Here is a 6000-nt window from a genome sequence, read left to right on the forward strand (position 1 = left end):
AATTTTGAGTAGCTTCCTATTTGTATTTACGGCGTTCATAACTCATACGTCACCAAACTAGTTGGCCTCCCGTATATCGACCACCGCACGTGGATCGGTACACTTTTTATTGCGATCCGAGCAAGCAAAGGCGCTCATGCAGCGTGTCGGCAGCCAGGACCGGACAATTTTGACATTTCGTTCTTGCATTTGTGTTCCCATGTTCATGACACTTATAACCTACGTACCCCAGACATGCTTGCTCCCGATAGTTGAATTATCCCTCTTTGAATTGTGTACTTTTTAGCGCAAATAGACTTCAAAGATGTGTGTTTTATCGTGTTTGCAGCCAAAGATAGGAAATTTTGAACTTTATTTATTTCGCGCTACAAAAAATAAGCTCCACACCTGCCACGCTTTTCCACCTTTTGCTAAGTCAACTGCAATGCATCCATTGGTGTAGTTTGTTTTCAATTTCAGCAAGCAAAGGCACGCTTTTAGCGTGTCGGGATCCAGGGATGAAAATTTTGAACGCTGTTGATTCTTGGCCACGACGTTGACCTTCATGTTCTGTACTTGTTTGCGTCTGATAAATCACTGCGCTGCGTCGAACAGTGCACTGTTTTGCAAATGTGGCACGAAGAGATAGCTTGCGGAGTGTCGGCATTTTTGTGTCAGCATCGTATTATGTTCTTAAAAGGAAACCACTGTCCCTCCCCAACCCCTCATTGTTTAGTTTTTTATATGCGTCCTGACATGACATTACTCAGCCTGCTGTTAGTTGTGCGGATCCGCCGGTGCGAAAGGTGTATCAACGAGCCTACTGCTACCGGACTGGTGTTTCACCCCCCTGGTGGGAGGGATGTAACGACAGCTGCCATGGAATTACCTGTGTCAGAAAATCACAACTAGTTTTGCTCAAAGATGCATCGATTCAGGTGCAGAGCAGAATATTCCGTCCTTTATAAGTTCAACAAAGCTGTCTTCAACGATGGATTGGCGTTTGTTGATTCCTTGCGCATGTCCGTGGCTTACCACGAGCGAGGCCAGAAGACCCGTGAGAGTGAGTCATAACTGAACTACGAGAAACCGTTCTACCTGATCGGTCCGGTTCAGCTGTCACGCATTCTTAAAGTTTATATATTTGCATTCATTTACGTGCTAATCACAGGCACGTAACAGCGACAAGAAGTTCAAATGTCTAAAAGTTGTGCTCAACCAGTCGTCAAGCATTTGCATGCAAGTTACTTGAGATTGCAAGTTTTGCCTGCGATGTAATAAAATCACGACGACCTTAACCCACCACTTCATTGAACGGGAAATCGCACAAATAAGAAACACAACTAAAAAGCATGCGTCGGTACCGACTTCAGTCCACGACGACCCAGCGTTGCAGCAACATGAGACCAGTAGATCCTGACGTAGAAGATATCAGAGGAGGCAACTTTCCAGGCAAGTGTAAGCCAATGAGTGCAGATGGACAAGCGCCGCACGCAAACCATGTATCCGCCCGCACTGCAATTTTTCGGAATTTGGGTCAGATCTCAGCACCCGGAGCAAATGATGGCGTGAAACCAATTGCACAGTGCTGGCAAATATGCTCTTTATAGATTAATAGCGGATTTTGAAGCTGCACCTATCATAGGTGCGCCATTTCGAAGCTGTACTGCCATAGATGCGCCATTTCGAAGCTGCACCGCTCATAGGTGCGCCATTTCGAAGTTGTGCAGCTCAAAGGTGCACCATTTCGAAGCTGTGCAGCTCATAGGTGCACCGTTTCCAAGCTGTACCGCTCACATGTGCGCCATTTCGAAGCTGTGCAGCTCATAGGCGCGCCATTTCCAAGCTGTACCGCTCATAGGTGCGCCATATCAAAGCTTTACTTCTCATAGGTGCGCCATTTCGAAGTTGTACCGCTCATAGGTGCGCCATTTCGAAGCTGTACCGCTAATAGGTGCACCATTTCCAAGCTGTGCAGCTCATAGGTGCGCCATTTCGAAGCTGTACCTCTCATAGGTGCGCCGTTTCGAGGCTGTACCGCTCATAAGTGCGTCATTTCAAAGCTTTTCTTCTCATAGGTGCGCCATTTCGAAATTTACTTCGCATACCAGACGCCAAACTGAGGTAGATCAGCTCATGAAAGATGCACTCGTGTATGTGCGGGCGTATATGCCCGTTTGTTGTAACTAATAGTATCCACCCAAAATGTTCGTGTTTTTTCACAACACTTGGTCGTAACAGCCAAAATCACGAAAAACTGAAATGTCATCGACCGCTGTGGATAAAATTGCCAAGTCTAATCGGGCTCAGAGCCAAGCCTTTCGGGCAGGCAAAGTCATCCTGAATCTTCTTAGTAATGTCATCTTGGTAAACCTTCATCCGTTTCATTTCATGAATACCATACTTTGCTATACTTGCATCAGAGTTGCTGGGATGCATTGCCGAAGGTGCCATCTACATAAAAGCCGACAACTCCCACACCTATTTTTGACTTTCCCATTCCCGCCGGATAACGTGTTTTACTGGTTTTACAAAACTGCGGCTGATTGGTCTGAGCACACCACTATCGCAGCTGACATTTAACAAATGTCAACCCTCATTACCAACTGAGGGTGCTTTCGGCAGCTTTCAGACTAATTTTGGACATACGGCTTTCCGACATTGAAACGCTTTTTGTAGTAGGTCTGGTCATATCAACATAAGATTCTCAATTTGTTTTCTCTTAATGTAATTAGGCCATTCACCGCGTTGCTCTCTGCATAATTGTTAGAAGAAAGTTTACCTGTGATTTGAGGGTATGCATACTAGGGTGTGCCATCGAGGGGGTAAATCTCTTGGAACCAACTGAGACAAAGTTTTTCCTTGGCACACGGATGAATGATAAACTTTTAGGCCTGTCGCACCGCACTGATGTTGATATTTGTGAAGCGAGAGCAGTTTTTCCTTGATACGCCGAGAACGTCGTATTCGATGCTAGCGCCACCTATTTTGCGCACTGGGATAATTCTCCAACAAGTCTCAAACTTGTCACTTTCCACACTACTGGTACCTAGTGGATTATGTATGAAATAGATATTGTGAACAGCGACAGCCAAACATTGCCAAACGGCTTTTAAGCTGTCTTTTTATTAAAGTACGTTAATTTTTGGTAAAACCCAAAGCTGTGCAGTTATGAAAATGCTCCAGCGGACCGGGGTAGGTTCAAGTTTACGATTGTTAACACATTATTGTGATGTTGATTTGCAGTTTATATGCTTGTTGTGTGGGCGCTATGGGTTTATTAGTTTATTTTGCCGGTACTGAAACATTTCTTTCAATCAATTACTTGCATAAGCATGCCGAAGGCTACACAGTCGCGCACAAAGCATTTTGTGATGGGTCACCCGGCTCTACTGTCCCACCACCAACTGCCGACTACGGGAAGGCTTTGAGATAAGATGATGAGATGAGATAAGATGAGATGAGATGAGATAAGATGGCTGAGCGAATCGAAGAGGAATCTCACTAATACCATTTTCAAGACCGCGCAGGTAGAAATCAGGGAACTGTGAACAAACGTAGCGATCCTTGTTCATGATCTAAAATACGTGACAAAATTGATCGACAAGGATTTATATCATTCCAACAGAGCTATCAGCAAGAAATCAAAGAAAGAGAGTAACACAGCAACGCCGTCACCGCGAAATTCAACAAGCTTCTTGATGTCGCGAAATGCAAGTGCAAGTCTCGGCGCAGCTTTCCATGCCAAATTGTCTGCACAGTGTATCAGAAGGAGGTTGCCATGAAGGACCAGTGCAGGCGCCGCAAGCTTGCCCTGGGGTCATGTGACCGGGATACGACTGTGACTAGGGAGGCTTGCGAGGTGCGGGGGATGGCCAGACAACCGTTGGGGCGTCATGGCTTGGCCGCCAGTGAGGCGGTGTCTGCTGCTGAACCTGAATCGCCTTCCTAGCCGACTGCTGAGACCACGCCGCCTGCTAAGCCAGTGCTGGCTGCTAGTGCTGAACTCAAGCCTGCTCCGGGACCAAGTAGTCTCAACGCTGGCGGCTCAGCCGAGAGCACGGATTCCTACATGGTTCCGTACATGGTAGAAGGTGGCGACTTGTTTTGTAGAACGCTGATTGTTCGTTCCTGTTGAAACCATTGTCATTGTAGATTGTAACATTAACGATCTAACACCGTTCAGGCGGCTGACAGCTACGGTAGCCCGAACCGAGCCGCTGCTGCTATCATTAATGCCTTTCAACAAGACTGCAGAGACGAACTGGCTACTTGAAATCAAATATCATAGATCCCAAGAAGATACGCTACGCAAGAGACAGAGCGAGAAAGGAGACGGCTCGTCAAAATGCTTTAGCAATCCACGAATCAGGTTTGACCATCCTCTACTCTGACGGCCGGGAAAGCAGGAGCTACATGAGTCACACGGAGCCAAGCGAATGCCGTCGAAAAACACGTGGTTGTCATCCCTGAGCCAGGCAGCCGTTGCGTGACTCATTTTACGTCCGGGTTCGGCCGCACCCTGCACTTGCTCAACGAGCTACACTCCGTGAGCCCGCAGTGCGACGATCACATCAATGTGCGCGGCTGCGATGGCACGGCTGTCAGCACCGAGACGATAGGCGACGTATTTCGGCTGTTTGAGCTGGCCACCGAGTCACCCGTACAATGGTTCATCTGCCAGCTGCACGTGCTGAACCTCCTCCATCTGCTGCGGAGCTTGGACGGCACGACCACGGGATCCCATTTTTTTTTTTTACCCATCGGCAAGACCTGCGCCGGAGAGGTCTGAGAGAGAGAAGGACGCTCAACGTTCAGGAGTTGGCATTCAAGCCTATGCCGGGGCACATGCCAAACATGCCGGCTGGCCTGATTCAGCAACTGAGCACCAACTGGCAACTGCTCTACCTTCTGGCCTCCGGCGTTCAAAACGGCTGTCCGAAACGTGGCAGCCCAGCGGCGAATCGGACCATAGAACCATGCCAGGTAAATCTGAAAACGCATTTTCTTCGAATTTATAGTAATGAGTGTTTAAGCTTCATCAAGTATTAATTGATATTTCATGTGATCACTGTTGAGCATTTACTTTTGCTCATACCTTGTGCCGTGTTATGTCGCACTATTTGCTCGTTGGTTCATGCTTACTAGTATATTTGTTAGTATTCATTCCGTCACATTTAAAGACCCTGGATATCGGCATAATTATATGCACTTCAGAGGCACAATGATTTTTGTATGATCTAACGCTCAGTTTGTAACGAATTGTTCCAATATATTCGCTTTTGCTTTCAGGATGGTTGACATTGGCCGCTCGCCTGCTCCTAGTTTACATCTCTATCGAAACCTCCAGCAGCGCTGTCGAGGGCCTCGTCCAGTGCGTGGTCGAGCACTATGCGGCGGTATGGTCTGCCATCCGGCAGAGCAGCAGCTGCGGCTTAGGCTTTCACAACTTGTTCCGGAGCATCGCGCTGCTCCGCGAGCTGCCGCAGCAAGCATAGGCCACGGCGCGGCCAGTTCTCCAGCGTAACAGGTACTAGGTCAGTCCGGAACAGCTGCTGCTGGACACGGTGTGGGATGAGAACCGCATGGTCCGCGAACAGGTGGTCCCGATCGTCGCACCGCTCTTGAGCAGCAAACCGAGGGTCTGCTTCAGCTCAGGGTCCTCGCCATCCCAGATTTAAACTTCAAGGCTGTGAGATACACCAACCTGATTCCCCTGGCACGGACCAGTCGCACAGCCTCCACCGCGAGACCCAGCGACTGCGAGCTGCGGAACAAACTGCGGGCTCCACCGGCAATCTCGCCCTATCTGGTTCACACAAGGAGTGCAACCAACGCCGCAGTGCCGAGGACGTCTGGGGCTGGAGCTGGAGTTTCGGCAATATGTGGAACCCAGTTGCGACGGTATTTCTGTTACCGTGCGATCTCCGCCAACACGTGTTTTGAGTCTCCAACCTGTGAGCAGCTGCTGTTTGGGCCGGTGCATCGAATACGCAGGCTCGGCAAGGAGCAAGATGTGCG

This window comes from Pollicipes pollicipes, unplaced genomic scaffold (genome assembly GCF_011947565.3).
Source record: "Pollicipes pollicipes isolate AB1234 unplaced genomic scaffold, Ppol_2.1 Scaffold_7261;HRSCAF=8764_pilon_pilon_pilon, whole genome shotgun sequence".
Taxonomy (NCBI): domain Eukaryota; kingdom Metazoa; phylum Arthropoda; class Thecostraca; order Pollicipedomorpha; family Pollicipedidae; genus Pollicipes; species Pollicipes pollicipes.